The sequence below is a fragment of the Zalophus californianus genome, chromosome 16 (genome assembly GCF_009762305.2).
Source record: "Zalophus californianus isolate mZalCal1 chromosome 16, mZalCal1.pri.v2, whole genome shotgun sequence".
Classification (NCBI taxonomy): Eukaryota; Metazoa; Chordata; class Mammalia; order Carnivora; family Otariidae; genus Zalophus; species Zalophus californianus.
In genome coordinates, this window is record NC_045610.1 from 21,715,013 (window position 1) to 21,731,715 (window position 16,703).

Below are 16,703 nucleotides of genomic sequence, written 5' to 3' on the forward strand. Positions count from 1 at the left end.
ACAGCAGTCCCATCTTGGAAGGACAATTTCCAAAACAAACTATACACACCTACACACACTTCCCCCAGTACAACAACTAAGGGTACCCCAAAAAGTTCCCCTTTGGGATCGGTTTTTCAAAGGCCAATGACTCTTCCTGTCCCACTGGCCGTCCTGCCCCAGCCTGAAGGCCAGCTCAGGCAGCAGGAATCCCTTTACAGGAAGGCATCGATGGAGGAAGGTGGGGAAATCACACCGGCCTTTATGAAAGGGAGTAAATACACGGAACAGTATTTTCTCAGGCCGTGTCACAAGGTTCAGTAGCTCACCTAATGAGATTATTCCAACCTGGAGGCCAATTGGAAAAGCAATTACCAACCATTAAAGTCCCATTGCCCACCTGCCTCCACCCCTCTCCTGCATCTATCACCCTGGCCCTCCTCTTCTGTTTGTGTGTGGAGCCAGGCAGAAGAGCAGGGCTCCTGGATGCAGGCAGATTGCAAGGGCTCCCAAGGGAGTCGCACAGGAGCTCGCCCCTCGCTCAGTGATCATCTGGGCAAACAACTCCTAGACATGAGAGGCTTCATGCTCATCGTGTCCCTGCGTGAGCCAGGCACCGTGTGAATGTTTTTGCAGGTAGCGGCTCATAGCTAATAGTGAGTCCCTATTAATCACTAGCCCACAGATGCTAAAGACATGGTGTGTGTGTTGCTTGCCCCCCCCCCACACACATTTGCAGACATCATTAATAAATCACAGCACACATTCCTGCTGAACCGGAACTGCGTCTTGAAATTTCCCATAAGGTGGGGAAGCAAGACAGCTGAAACTCCAACCCAGACTCCTAACCCCGAAGTTTCTCCCCGACCTGCTGCCCCATGTTATGCCTTTCCTCACCTCCACACCACTGGACAGTCTGCCCCTCTGCAGGATGGCTAATCCCTGCTCATCCTGCAAGAGCCAGCTGTGGGTCACATGCCACCTGCATGAAGCTGCCATCACTGAATCCCTCCGACCTCTGAGAGTTAGGGGTCCTTTTTTCTCTCTTCTCCTACCATCCTGGACACACATCTGTTAACTCCACAGAAAGCCCTTTTTTTGTAAGGCTTTGTTTCTTATCCGTGTGACAGGACAGTATAATGAAACCTTGATCGATGTAATTTTGCTCCGAGTGCTTGGCATTACTCCTGCCTTCCTGCTCCCCCACCCAGGGGTCAGCAGGGACCAGCACACCCTTTACCAACTGCCCTTCGGATAGGGTTACCAGGGCCCCAAGACCCTCAACTGAGTCAATGGTCAGCTTGCGAATTTTACCACAGACTCTTGAAATCAAGGAGATAACAGCTTTGAAGAAAAAGGCCCTCAGCTGTCAAAAGTCACATCCAGGCTTACACAGACAAAGAAGGTCTATGAGGGCCCTTCTTTCCCCCCTGCCTGTCCATGAGCTGGAGGAGGAGAGACTCAGAAGCATAGCAAGAGAAGATACTGGTGAGCATTCAGGGGAGGCCAGAGGGAACCTGCGTTTGCTTCCAGAGTGGGGCGGGGGTTTGGCTGGCTTCCTCCACGTTGCTCCTGGGCGGCAGAAGAGGAATGATGGATCCTGGGCAGGGAGGACCTGAGTGTGCCCCGTCCAGACGCAGGCTCAGGAGAACATCAGGAGTTCCATGTGCCCCCAAGAAGGGAATGACAACACCTGAGAAAGAGCTCCCCTGAGACTGAGAGAATGTAGCCAGACTGGATTTACCCCCATCAGCCTCAGAACAGATTCCCTTCCTTCGGATATTAGTGACATTTCCCCAGATGGGAGGAATTCGTTTCCTCAAAGGAGAAGTCAGCCTGAGCAACTGAGCTGCAAACTCTGTCTTAGCAAAGGGGTGACATCCTTTGCCCAAAAAGGGTCCTCAACCCCACTCTCCAATGAAGCACAGCCCCGGAATGCCAACATTAAGGCCAGGTGTTTGTTTGTTTGTTTGTTTAAAGGGAGTGTCCCATTGCTAGAAAGAAGGTGGTGGGATGGAAGATGACTTGACACTTGACATTGGCACACCCCATATTTTGGGTTTTTAAGAATCGTCATTGCCTGGGAACAGCTGCTTTCTCCATGACCACAATTTTCTGTGACGCTGCTGGCTGCCCAAGTTTGAATGGGGCAGGAAAGCACAGTGGAAGGAGAAGGATGTCAGTTCTGTGGGGGCATTCTCTTGGCCTGCCCCCCACTCTTAATTCTAACCTCTCCTCCAGCTTCGATGTGGGTGGCCTCACAGAGCACACCCACAAGGAACAGCTGGTGATGAGTGGGGATATGCACAGAGGAATTAAAATTTTCACCTCAGAGTCCAGACTCTTCTTTCCTGTACCAAGGAGTAGGAGCTCTAAGGATGGGGGTTTTACACCAGTCACTGCTCTGGTCTTTCCTCCAGGAGATACCACCTTTTAAGGCCCTCAGACAATGACCCCTACAACCGCATCCCCGATTCAGCTTCCTCAGTGGGAGACAAACGAGGAACAAAACCTGAGCAGTAGACCACTTCCCAGCATGACTGAAGTGACATTTTATGTACTACTGTGTGTGTGTGTGTGTGTGTGTGTGTGTGTGTGTGTCTGTAAAGAGGCAGAGGTCTAAAACATCCAGTTTGGAGTTTGAGCACTTAGGGCTCGTAAGCAAATGTGAGCCAGCCATGCATCATTACAAGGAACATCTAATTTATTGATTGAATCCCCATAAATGTCAGTTAACAATGTTGCCATAAAATAATGTCCCTATAAAAGACCTGGAAGCATTCTGTTGTGGGAATAAGGGCAGAGCAATGCTTCTGCAATGGGCATGCAAACAGGAAGGGGGTTAACGAATTCTACGACCTGCTGACTAAGCCAAGGTAGATGGGAACTCATGGCCTCCATTTGCTTGTCTATTGGGATTCTGTCCATGGGTGGCACCCGTGTGTATGTGTGTGTGCATAATCACTCATGATCTCTGTGTGTGCCTGTACGGGAACCCGTGGGGATCCAGAAACAGGTATGTGTGAACATGCATTATACAACATGAATCTGGTCTATGATTTTGTGTACTGGCGCAAATGTTCACCCTGAGCTCCTACAGGGCAAAGTCTGTAGTTTCTCCATCTAAGGACCCAATGACCACCACATAGATGTTTCATAAATGTCAACCAAAATGAAGAAGCAACACAAGTACATCTGTGCATCTCTGCGGTGAGCCTTGTGGGTGTGCGTCAGATGGAGAGTTGGATTGAGGGCCAAGCATGGGCCAACGCTGGGGTGTGACCACAAAGGTGTGCTGTAGGCAAGCATGTTTCTCAGGGAAAGTTTTTGCAGGGCTATGAGTTGACTATGGTCCCCAAAGGCAGAGCCATCTCAGGCCCCTAAATATCCCCAATTCCCCATATGAATTGGAGTCCACAGAGGCCCCCCAGCCCTCACAGACTTTCTCCCTGCCCAGCTCCTGAACTTCCCCAGGAACCTGGCCAAGACAGAGGCACCCCATGGAGCTTCAGACCCTGGGCAGCACATACACTCCTGGCTGGTCCAGTCTGGGGTATGGTTCCCACAGGCTGCCCCCAGATATCAGGTCATTCCTTGACTTTCGGCACTCCAGCATTGCTCACGAAAGTCCTGGATTGTGACTCTTCACCCCAAACCAGTTCGGGCCCATCCAGCCATATGTCCTCCCTCTCTTTGGTTTTGTTCCTGAAAAGGCCTTGACTCCACCACCTTTCTCTGAAAAATCTGAATTCCTCTGACCCACCAGTCACTCCTTGGACAACCTTGACTGACTGCTGCTGCCTGGAAAGCCTCCATCCCCAGGCGCCATGGCACTGCCCTACTCACCTGATGACACTGATGTCAAGTTAATTGTCATCCCTTAGCGCTGACTTGCTGCCAGCTCATTACCCCTTCCTGAATTAATTGATTCGGCTCGGTTTCCTCTCTTTCCTGTCCTTGCTCTCTAGGTCCCTAGAGAGAGAGAACACCAGAGCTGGACTTGCTCCTGGCATATAGCTGCTGTTCCAACCCTCTCATTTACAGACACGGACACCAAGGCCCAGAAAGGGGAAGTAACATGGGGTCTACTGAATAAGTTAGTTCACGGAAATTGGATGAGTGCTTGTGATGTGCCACATCCGGGGGGAGGCTCACAGTCTCCGGGGAGGATAGACATGTAGGAGGGCCATGATAGTCGAACGTGATGGACATTAGTACACAGAGAAGCACAGGGCTGTGGGAATAGAGAGGAGGGGCTCCTACACAGATGGAGGAGATGCAGGAGGGCTTCCAGAGCAGGTGACATGTGAGTTTTTTCTGAGTAGGAGCTCACCAAGTGAAGAGGGTGAGGGAGTCTGGCCAGATGGAAAAGCTTCTAATCTAATGCACTGCTATGGGCTCCTTTCCAGGGCACCTGCTTCTCATTCTTAACATTCTGAAAAGGAAGAGGTGTAGAGGCGTGGAGGGAAGAAGGAGATGAATCAGAAGAACGGATGAATGAATGCATGAATAAGTGAGTGAATGCAACCACGTTATCAGTGTCCCTCATGGGCTGGTGTATCATGTGTGTTTTTGCGGTGCACCCTGACCACGTCATCGTTCTTCTCATTTGACAGAGGAAGCAAGTGGAAAGACTGAGGAATGTCTCTTGTCACTCGGAGAGAGGGAAGTGGAATTCGAACCCAGATCTGCCTGGCTCCGCAGCTGCCTTTTCCACTCCGGCCTGCTGTCGACTGCTGCCTGCCTCGTTCCAACAGCAGAGGAGAAAAGCCAAAGTGTAAGACTCTGCCCTCCCAGGATTGCAAGGGAGCGGAGGGGGCGGGGAGCATCAGGGGCAGCACTGTCCCCTCTGCTTGAACTCACATGCAACAATCCAATGGAGTCTCTGCCCGTAAGCATGCTAATGGGGCCCTTACCAGTTCCCGATCTGCTGAATCTTCATCTTCGCTGGAAGCCAAATGAAGTTTGATTTCTAATTTGCCTCGCAGGGTCATAAAGCAAACCGATGACTTCAGCTAATGCTCCAACCTTGTTTTTGCCTGCCCCACAGCAGGCTTCACTGAACTGACCAGGACCTGCAGCCTCACAACCCCTGCCCCCGCCCCCGAGCAGCAGTGTACGGCTTGGGGCACCCTGGCATCACCTGGGGGAGACTCAATAGCACTGATAACCGGGTTCCGCCCTGGAGGGTCGGATGTCCACCGAGATGCTTAGAAGTCCGCTGGGTGGTGTGAGCAGCCAGGGCTGAGGATCACTAGCTCAGTGTGCATCCTCATCTCAGACAGCTGGGATTTCAGCAGCCTCAGGCTCTGAAACGAGCTTTTGATGCCGACTCACCCTGAACTGTGCTTCTGTTTCGCTCTGTTGGGGGATCCCTCTACCACCCCAGACTCTCCAGGGCTGAAGTCTGTCTCGTTCCGGCCATGCTCGGATCCTCCGCATATAGATGGGCTGAGTCCTGGGTAGCCAGTCTGTTCCCAATATTGGTGCTGTCCTCCTCTGAGTCCCAGACCCCACTTGTCGGGACACCCTCTGCCATCTTGGGAGCAAGTATCATGAGAAGGACACAGTGCCATTTGGAAGGCAGGAAAACCTTGATTCAAATTCTAGCCTGGACACTCACTAGCTGTGTAACCTCCACGATAGCTGGTTTTCTCGCCTGTCAGATGGTTGCTGCAGTTATTTATTTCCGTGCAATAAAAACCAACCCACAACTTCACACGAAAACAATATTTATCTTGCTCAAGAATCCACAATGTGGAGGGGCGCCTCACCGTGGCTCAGTTGGTTAAGTGTCTGCCTTTGGCTCAGGTCATCATTCCAGGGTCCTGGGATCAAGTCCCGCCATCGGGCTCCTTGCTCAGCAAGGAAGCCTGCTTCTCCCTCTCCCTCTGCCCCTGCTCATGTGCTCTCTCTCTCGCTCACTCCATCTCCCAAATAAATAAATAAAATCTTTCAGAAAAAGAAAAGAATCCACAATGTGGGCCGGGCTCAGCTGGGACAGCTCTCTCTTCTCCTCAACATCACCTGGGGGCGGCTTCAAAGCTGGGGCTGGAGCTGCCTGAAGCCTCTTGTACCCACATGGGGCACCTGGGCTGGGAAGCCCCAGACAGCCAGCACACCATGGCTCCTTGGACATCTCTGTCTCTGTGTGGCCTCTCCACGTGGTCTGCCCAGCGTGTGGCTTCCGGCGAAGCAGATGTTCTCCATGTTGGGTCAGAGCCCCCAAGGCTTGTGTCCATGAGAGCGTGAGGCGAAGCCATATCTTTTATGACCCAGCCTCAGAAATCACAGAGTGTCCCTTCCAGGTCATTCCCTTCAAAGCCATCACACGGGTACTGCTGGATTCAAGGGGTGAAGACACAGGATCCTCCTCCTGTTGGGGGGGTGCAGAGTAGTGAGGTTCAGGAGGAGCATGTGGGACTGGAAAAGTAGCCAGTTTGGGAAAAGACACCTTTCACACAGGGAGTACTACCACTGTACTGTAAAATAGATTGCTTGGTAATTAAAAAGTACATTCTGAATTCTTCACCTAAACTAAACAGCATTTATCAGTAATAAGCCCTTTCCAACTATGTTCCTTAAACCTCACGGCCCCTGAAAGATGTTTTCTCTCATTTTACAGAAGGGAGAACTGGGGGACAGAGGGCTGAAGGGGCCATCCCAGGGCCCACGGTGAACCACAGGCCTGGATTTGAAGACAGCACAGCTTTGGAGCAATGGTTCCCAACCATGGGTGATTCTGTCCCCCCCGGGAGACATCTGACAATTTCTGGAGGCATGTTTTGCGGTCACAATTTGGGGTGAGGGGGCTCCACTACTGGCATCTAATGGAGAGAGGCCAGGGATGTTGCTAAACATCCTCCAAGCCACAGGCAGCCCTGCCCCCAAAGAAGGAATCATCCAGTCCAAATGTCAATAGTGCTGAGATGGAGAAACTGTGCCCTAGAGACGACATTCTATCACTACCTTATTATAGGCATTTCTTCATGTTAGTTTCTGCCCCCCGCCCAACCCCTAATTTCCTCTACTCTTCCAGCTTCTTTCCTAGCCCAGCCCTTGGTTATGTCCGTTCCACTGGGCTGGGATCATTTACAGCACCTACAATCTGGCCTGCCCTGCGCGGCCCTGTTTTGCTGGCGGGAGTCACATCCAGGGCCAGGTGGTGGGCAGTGTCGGGCCGCCTCATCCCGCGGGGTCTACGGGGCTGTGAGACAGCGTCACGCTAGGCAGGTGGGAGCCTGTGAGGTCAAGGGCCAGATGCAATTTAAGAAAAGAGCAGGGAAAATGCTGTTTGAAGCCTGGGCGGCCCAAGTGTTCCTGGCCCTTCCCCCAGGTGCTCTTCTTGGAGGGAGAGGCCAGAGGCCTTCAGCTCCAGGAAGGAAGCCACATTCTCTCACATTTGCTTTGACGTTGTTCCTGCAATGGAGTCAGCGGTCAGATATTTTAAAAGCACTCCAAGTTAACCTTTAGCTTGAAGGTATGCTTTTGTTGCCCCTCCTCCTCTCTCGACTACTTGTGGGCAAGCTGGCTAATGAGCACGGCGCAGACCATTAGAGGCTGGGCAGATGCTGGGTGCAGCATGAAGTCACCCTCTGAAGCCTTTTAGGAAGAGCTAGCAAACTGACAATGGGACAGCCGATACGTTCATTCCAAGACAATAATGACCCTCATGCTCTTGACAGAGAACTCCATTAATTCTGGTTGTGGTCAAGGCCTCTGCCGCCAAGGGCACCCCTCCGGAATTACATCTTCTTCTAATGGGGCCACAGTCCTGAGAGGTGGACTAAGTGCAAGATCAGGCATCACTGTGGTTGGGAAATTCTAATGCTAGGATGGTGACCTTGGCCATGAAGGTTGCAATACTGCATCAGTATGGAGTCCAACAAACTTGATTCTGAATCCTGGGCCCGACCCTTCCCTGCTGAATGACACTGAGCAAATCACTTGACCTTTCTAAGTAGCAAAAGGCATCAGACACAATGACACAGAGTAGAAACTCAGTGTACAGACATTGTTATTATTCTTTTTTTTTAAATTTTTTATTGTTATGTTAATCACCATACATTACATCATTAGTTTTTGATGTAGTGTTCCATGATTCATTGTTTGTGCATAACACCCAGTGCTCCAACGCAGAATGTGCCCTCTTTAATACCCATCACCAGGCTAACCCATCCCCCCACCCCCCTCCCCTCTAGAACCTTCAGTTTGTTTTTCAGAGTCCATCGTCTCTCATGGTTCATCTCCTCCTCTGATTTACTCCCCTTCATTTTTCCCCTCCTGCTATCTTCTCCTTTTTTTTTCTTAACATATTTCGCATTGTTTCAGAAGTACAGATCTGTCTTGCACAACTCACAGTGCTCACCATAGCGCATACCCTACCCAAATCCTATCACCCAGCCACCCCATCCCTCCCACCCCCCACCACTCCAGCAACCCTCAGTTTGTTTCCTGAGATTAAGAATTCCTCATATCAGTGAGGTCATATGATACATGTCTTTCTCTGATTGACTTATTTCACTCAGCATAACACCCTCCAGTTCCATCCACATCATTGCAAATGGCAAGATCTCATTCCTTTTGCTGGCTGCATAATATTCCATTGTGTATATATACCACTTCTTCTTTATCCATTCATCTGTCGATGGACATCTTGGCTCTTTCCACAGTTTGGCTAATGTGGACATTGCTGCTATAAACATCGGGGTACACGTACCCCTTCGGGTCCCTACATTTCTATCTTTGTGGTAAATACCCAGTAGTGCAATTGCTGGATCGTATGGTAGTTCTATTTTCAACTGTTTGAGGAACCTCCATACTGTTTTCCAGAGTGGTTGCACCAGCTTGCATTCCCACCAACAGTGTAGGAGGGTTCCCCTTTCTCCGCATCCTCGCCAACATCTGTCATTTCCCGACTTGTTAATTTTAGCCATTCTGACTGGTGTGAGGTGGTATCTCATGGAGGTTTTGATTTGGATTTCCCTGATGCCGAGCGATGTGGAGCACTTTTTCATGTGCCTGTTGGCCATTTGGATGTCTTCTTTGGAAAAATGTCTGTTCATGTCTTCTGCCCATTTCTTGATCGGAACATTTGTTCTTTGGGTGTTGCGTTTGATAAGTTCTTTATAGATTTTGGATACTAGCCCTTTATCTGATATGTCATTTGCAAATATTTTCTCCCATTCTGTCGGTTGTCTTTTGGTTATATGGAGTGTTTCTTTTGCTGTGCAAAAGCTTTTTATCTTGATGAAATCCCAATAGTTCATTTTTGCCCTGGCTTCCCTTGCCTTTGGCGATGTTTCTAGGAAGAAGTTGCTGCGGCTGAGGTCGAAGAGGTTGCTGCCTGTGTTCTCCTCTAGGATTTTGATGGACTCCTGTCTCACGTTTAGGTCTTTCAACCATTTGGAGTCTATTTTTGTGTGTGGTGTAAGGAAATAGTCCAGTTTCATTCTTCTGCATGTGGCTGTCCAATTTTCCCAACACCATTTGTTGAAGAGACTGTCTTTTTTCCACTGGACATTCTTTCCTGCTTTGTCAAAGATGAGTTGACCATAGAGTTGAGGGTCCATTTCTGGGCTCTCGATTCTGTTCCGTTGATCTATGTGTCTGTTTTTGTGCCAGTACCATACTGTCTTGATGATGACAGCTTTGTAATAGAGCTGGAAGTCCGGAATTGTGATGCCGCCAGCTTTGCTTTTCTTTTTCAAGATTCCTCTGGCTATTCGGGGTCTCTTCTGGTTCCATACAAATTTGGGGATTATTTGTTCCATTTCTTTGAAAAAAGTGGATGGTATTTTGATGGGGATTGCATTGAATGTGTAGATTGCTCTAGGTAGCATTGACATCTTCACAATGTTTGTTCTTCCAATCCATGAGCATGGAACGTTTTTCCATTTCTTTGTGTCTTCTTCAATTTCTTTCCTGAGTATTTTCTAGTTTTCTGAGTACAGATCCTTTGCCTCTTTGGTTAGATTTGTTCCTAGGTATCTTCTGGTTTTGGGTGCAATTGTAAATGGGATCGACTCCTTGATTTGTCCCTCTTCTGTCTTGTTGTTGGTGTATAGGAATGCCACTGATTTCTGTGACATTGCTATTATTCTTAACCCAGTTCTGCAGAAGTTGCAAATCTGATCTGGAAAGTAAAACTACTGGCATTCCTAGGATCTGTACATTGCCTGAGGCTCAGGTCCCCGCCTCAGAACGTTCTTTGCTGGCTCCTCTCCAAGGACTGCAAATCTGAGATCCCCTTGCAGCCTATGGTCAGATAATGAGGCAATGCTGTCGATGGATGCTGCCCACCCAATATGGTAGCCGCTGTCCACCCCAAGAAACAGAAATATGGTTATGGTCATTGACTACTGAGAAACTGAAATGCAGTTGATGTGATTGAGTATCTGCATTTTAAATTGTGTTTCATTTTAAATAATTTACATTTAAATTTAAAACCGATACCAGATTCACTTATTGGAAGACTTTTAAGTATGTTTGGAACAAGTCTGTAGTGAACTTAGTTTTTCAACTGGGACTTTTATGACATCTAAATGCAGAGCAAGTATTTCCATTGATAACTGAGATGAGCTGTATGTACCAAACACACAGCAGATTTTGAAGCCTTAGTATTATCTAGTCAATAATTTCTCTGTAAATTACATGTTGAAATCAATTACATGTTAAAATACTTTGGATATTTTGGATGAAATAAAAGATATTACTGCAGTAGTTTCACTTCTTTTTATATTACTTCAATGTGGCTATCAGAAAACAGAATTACTTTTGTGGCTGCATTATGTTTCTACATCAGCCAGTGCTGATGTGGGCCACCCAAAGGGCTCTAAATCTCCACTCCAGGCTTCTCCTAGGCTGGCTGCAACAGTTCTGCCCAGAGGTCCACATTGGAGATTAGAGTCAAAGTTTCAGATGAATGAGCATGTACTTGAGCTGACTCTGTTCCCTTGCCTCGTGCACACACTTCCCTTGAGGATCTTGTGGGAAGGTGTGACTGGGTGAGTCTGCAGGATCTGGATGGTCCTGGGTCTCTTTGTAATATCAGCTCTTTAAACATTCACTGTCCTCCAGGCACCTCGGTGGTGCAGTCGGTTAAGCGTCCGACACCTGATTTCAGCTCAGGTCATGATCTCGGGATCCAGGGATCGAGCCCCGCATCGGGCTCCCGGCTCAGTGGGAGTCTGCTTGTCTTCCTCTCCTTCTGACCCTCCCCCTGCTCGTGCTATCTCACTCTTAAATAAATAAATAAATCTTAAAAAAAAAAGTTCGCTGTCCTCTGACGCAGGTCACTTTCCCTTTCCTGAATGTGTCCTATTTTCCCGCTGTCCCACCTCATGGACATCTCCGATACCTCTCAGCTGACTAGCTCGATTCGCTTATGAAGGGGTGCTTCACGCTACTGGTTCTGAAGGCACCTCCTTCTACAGAGAGCCTTCTCCTCCAAGTCCTGCTGCTCTAGAGAGCCCATCTTTGCGGAGGCTCAGCTTATTTGCACCTCAGGCCTTCTGGGCCCAGGTGTCCCAGTAGGGCCCACAAAACTGCGTTTGGGCCTGAGCACATGGGCCATTCCCCGGAAAATCCTTTGGCAGCCATGGGACAGGCAGGCAGCAGGTGCTGCAAATCAAACAAAGAGCAGAACAGCCAAGCTTGGGGCCCGAGTGCAATTTGCACAAGGCTTTGTGATATTTAACCAGTCGTGGAAAGAGATTAATATTTCCCCCCTTATCCCCAAGTCAGGTCTGAAACATATCCATCAGCAAACTCATTTCCTCCTCAGGGTTACTGGCAACTGTTTTGCTTGTTTACTGAAGAGCAATGGCCGCCCTGATTGAGTCCACGTGTGTTCTTAATCGGGGGAAAAAAATCCTTGGAGGTCACTAATCTAACCATGGCACTTCTCAGTGGGGGAACTAGAAGCTGCAAAGTAAAGAGTGACCCCTTTCAGCTTTGAGGTCATGAGACACTCTGGCACTAGTCTTCTAATTTCACTAGGAAGGTGGTAACGTGTAGAGGACATCTTGTAGGATTTAGAAAGAGATAGGGCTTGATCCTGGCTTGCCTGCTTAATGATCACACATTTCTGGCCAAGATGCCTCTTCCCTAGGCCTCAGTTTTGCACTCTGGAACTGGGAAGGATAAGGCCTATTTCCTGGATTGCTTTGCAAGAACACAAAACCTGATGTCTAGTAAATGCTCAGTCAATGGCAGTCTGGTCCTCAGAGCTACTCTTACACAGCCCAGAATAGCTGTTAGTGATTGCCTTATGAGCTTCCGAAAAATTAAAAACCTATGAACTCCCAATCATCTTTTTTAGTTCAGTATATCATTGGGGCAAATCCTTCCAGATTTCTCAGCCTTGTCTATTTCTGACATCCTTAGTCAGTGAAGGCGACTGAATCCCAGATTTAATGTTACTCTTTGGATTGGGGAGGAGAGGCGGGGGAGAACCCTGAGTCGTGCATTGATCGCCAGCTATGTTCACTCTTGCTTCTTTTTGACTCTTGTGCTCATTCACTTCAGGCAAGAAACAGGAGACATGGCGGAGAGAATGTTCATGTGGGGGACTGTTCAGTCAACCAAACAGCCTGGGCCATGGGGGTGAATGGGCATTAGCTCTTCACAGGTTTTACTGAAAGTTGGGTAAATTTTAAACCTCATCCCCTGGATCATGGCAGCAAAGACGCTATTCTTGTAAAACTTCAGGGATCATGTAGTTGCAAGCAGCGTGGTGGAGAGTGGAGAACTGCAGGCATATATTTGGTTTTAGATTTTCAACCATGAAATCAGCAGACAAGCACTCACTAGTAAAGTCTGAACTTGTTTTTATCTTTGACGTTCACCTCCATGGAGAAGTATCTTCATGTAGAGAGAGGGTCTGTGCATGTAGACAGGAAACCCAAGTTCAGTTCTAGAACCTACCAGTAGCTTTCTCTGTGACATCAGGGAAATGTTGGCTGGGTGTCCTTGAGACATGGGAGGGGAACTAATGTTAGGGATCCCTTACTCTCACCCTGTCCAGTAGCAGGGGCTTCAGGAGTCCTGCTTCTCATCAAGGCTGTAGGGTTAACTAACTTACCCAATCCCAAAAGGCTTAGTAGTGACCTAACCAGGAGGGGACTTCACCCAAGTCTCTCAACCCCTGAAACCCACCATGCCCGTCCTATTACATCATGCTACATCCACAGAAGGTAAAGTCCAGAAGGACCTAGACTAGACAGATGACCATGGGAATTCATGGACCCGGGGCAGGTTTAAAGACATAGAGTCAAGGTAAGTTTAGAAGCAGATGTGTATCTGGAGTCCTGATTCCAATGAGTGCCTCAGAGCCCGTGCCCCCAAGAGCCTGACCACCTTCCAACCTCCATGCTCTTGTAGACTGTCAGTGGGTCCCAGCCTACAACCATGTCCGTGAGCAGGTGCAACAGGCTGCTTCATTGCCTTATGCCGATGCCAGTGTCTCTTCCCTGATGGGCACTGGCCACACTTATTTTGTTGGTTCATTTACATGATTGCTGTTTCTTTATTCACTGAACTTTTCATCTGTACATTGCAGACAGGGGACTACAGAGATGAACAAGCCGTAGTCTCAGACCTCTTCTGGGTTGGGTAGAAGCAGAGCATCCAGATACTCAATCCACTCTCTTTTCCAGGCTCAAGCACCTGAAGATTTCCCACTGCTGGCTGTTAAGGACTTCACCCCAGGCCCTCGGGCTTGCTCTGCGTCCTGTCTGTTGGTTTATTTGGCCTCTGATCTGTTGTAGCTGCCCTGATATTTAGATCCTGTGGATGTGCCATTCTTCTCTGGGTCTGCCTTCTCCCCCAGCCCCTGACAGTTGCAGGGGGCTGAAACCCAAGTGAGTGGGGTGTTCCAAATAAAGGCAGTCAGTCAGAAATGAGGATATGGTCCAGAAGAGTGATACCAAAAACAGAGAAGACACAGAAATTGTGAGGGAATGCTGATGGGAATAATTTCTGTGGATGAGAGAGGGGCCAGGAGGATAGGGCTCCCCAAACCAGAGGTCTCAGGGCTGCAAAATGATTAGCTGAGACAAAGGTAGTATTTGGGGCCCTGAATGTCCAGGTGAGCCTATGTCCTAAGGTGGGGGGCATTTGTTGAGATAGGTGATAGCATAGTTTTCCATTTTGGGGCGGAGGGCTTCAGAGAGGGATGTCTGAAAGATACACAGTGGAGAAAGAAGTTGAAGGCAAGACTTCCAAAGACCATCTGAGACAGATATCAGCAGTTATCTAGTTTTTGTTTGTTTGTTAGGAAAGAGGTAGTTATGAGCATGGGCTATTTAATCAGATGCAAAGCTCAGTTCTGTCACTCACTTGCTACTTTCTTTTGGACAAATCGCAGCACCTCCTTGAGCCTCCATTCCCCCATTGGTAGATGACAATGATACTTTCCCCCCAAGGCTGTGGAGAGCATCGAACAAGATGATATATACAGAAAGATGATGAACACAATGCCCAGCACATAGTCAGTCCTCAATAAACACTTGCTACTGTCATTATAAAGTTCTGGAATGAATCACGTAATTTGTCATGTGTTCTTATGCTTTGTCGTTCCCCTCCCTGTAAAGTGTGGTTGTAAAAGCATACAGGTAAAAAGGGCCCTAGTCCTGTCTCTAAAGCAGCAAGGTGGTTAAATCAATTGTACAGAGCAGAGGGGGTGAAAGGCATCCAAGGCAATAGGATGGATTATGGCGGGGTGGTGAATAGGGAGTAATCCCTGAGTGTGCTGGTCAGAAGAAAGAAGATGCTTAAGATCCCCTCTGAGCCAGAAGAGTGTTAGGGTTCCCTCCCTAAAGCAGACCCTGGCTGAGCACTCGGACCAGGACGTTCCCTGTGGTTCCTACAGAGCTTCATGCACGCACACACCACGCTATTTCCAGCCTGCACCATAGCTAATTAGGGCAAGGGAAAGCTCTGCGCTGCCCCAGAAGATTCGCAACTTGCTAGGCCTGGCAGTTCACCATCACTTACCCTCCTTCTACATCCATTTCATAATCTCATCCTGGGTTTTTGTGAGCTTCATGAGTATTTAAAGGCCTCAAAAGGATAAAAAGCTAAGGTGCCTTTAAGACTGTAAAATCCAGGAACAAGAGAACCACAAAAGAAAATTCCCCACTACTGTTTTATCCCTAAAAGCAACTGTATCTAAATTTTCAACAAAATGTCATCTTGAAGACATACTGTATTCCTTTAAAAGATTTCTTAAGGTGAATTTCAGTTGTTTTCTCCACTTCAGTAATAGATATATCTAATTAAATACTTGAAAGTCCATTTAATTTTTAATTCAGGAAGTCATTCACGATAGAGGCAATTTAAACAACTCAGGAAAAACCTCAAACCCCAACAAGATTCCATTAACTACGTGGCTGCTTTAATGGTACATTTAACTAATGTTGAATTATGATGGGTCCCTGTAGAGGCACCTATGCAGTGCATCAATTCCCTTTTGGGGAATCCAAGCTTTTAACTTTTTAATGATTGGTTCAGTTGATTAGATTGACGCCGTCTAGCGATCAAGGCAGTTCACTCCCCAGAAGAAGAACATTTCCTCTGGCCTTCCCTTAAAATTCAGTGATCCTGTAGAGCTTACGTAAGTGTGACCCTTTGAATCTTCCTGTGGGTTCATTTATTTGCCACCTTCATGGCACGTGATGGGGGCAGCACAGAGACATCCGTGGGAGTGGGGCATAATTTTGGGCTGCCGTTAATCTGTTTCTGAAGCTGGGGCTATAGCATTTGTCTCCAGCCATGGGCTCACCAACCATATGCAGGGTTCAATGATCTTGACTTGAATATCTTCACGAGGGTCTCCTTGCCCTTGAACTGAGGTAGATTCATGGGGCTGCAGAAACAACGGGGATCATCTAGCTCGATGCTTTCATTTCATCAATGAGGAAACAGACCCAGAGAGGGCAGGTGGCCAGGAGGGTCAAAAGGACCAGGAAGGGCCAAAGCACAGGTATTCCACTCCCCTTCACATGCTCTTACCACCCTTCCCTACCCCGGCCAGGCCCTAAGTGCCGAGGAGAGTGCGGGCTGGACCAGCCCTGATGATTTGACATTCCTGTCCGAGCAGTGGAGTGGGAGAAAGATAGAGTGCAAAATGAGATCAATCACAAAAGGGAAAATCCCATCCTCAAGGATTTCTGTGATAAACTTAGTGGAGAAGCAGAACAAACACATTTGAAGCAATTAGGAGAAAATTATAAGACAATATATAATTAGGTGCTAAATTAGGTGACACAGAAAATGGAGAAAGCTTTATGTATTGCAGGAGCCTGAGAGTCTTGGTGGAGGAGTTGGACACAGACGTGGCTTTGAATCATAAGGATTACTGAAGGGATGGGTTTCTTTTCTGTGTGTCATAAATAATATGAACATTTAATGTGGCTCTGCTGTCACAGTAAGTGGCTCTCACAAACTTAGTGAAACTCTACAAGCCTCAGTTTCCTTATCTATGAAATGGGAATAAGGGGCGCCTGGGTGGCTCAGTTGGTTAAGCGACGGCCTTCGGCTCAGGTCATGATCCTGGAGTCCCGGGATCGAGTCCCACGCCGGGCTCCCTGCTCAGCCGGGAGTCTGCTTCTCCCTCTGACCCTCTCCCCTCTCATGTGCACTCTCTCTCTCTAATTCTCTCTCTTTCAAATAAATAAATAAAATCTTAAAAAAAAAAAGAAATGGGAATAAGATGCCAAGGT

General features: G+C 48.1%; 1 protein-coding gene and 1 long non-coding RNA gene across 2 annotated transcripts in view; one reads left to right on the forward strand and one right to left on the reverse strand.

The window, feature by feature from the left end:
• Window positions 1-16,703, reverse strand: part of ASIC2 (acid sensing ion channel subunit 2) — a 1,116,666-nt gene that overhangs the window by 824,072 nt on the left and 275,891 nt on the right. The gene's annotated exons all lie outside the window — the stretch shown is intronic.
• On the forward strand, window positions 12,966-14,474 carry LOC113907991. Its single transcript, XR_003515331.2, has 3 exons — window positions 12,966-13,257; window positions 13,638-13,841; window positions 14,348-14,474. It is a non-coding gene; the product is annotated as an uncharacterized LOC113907991 (long non-coding RNA).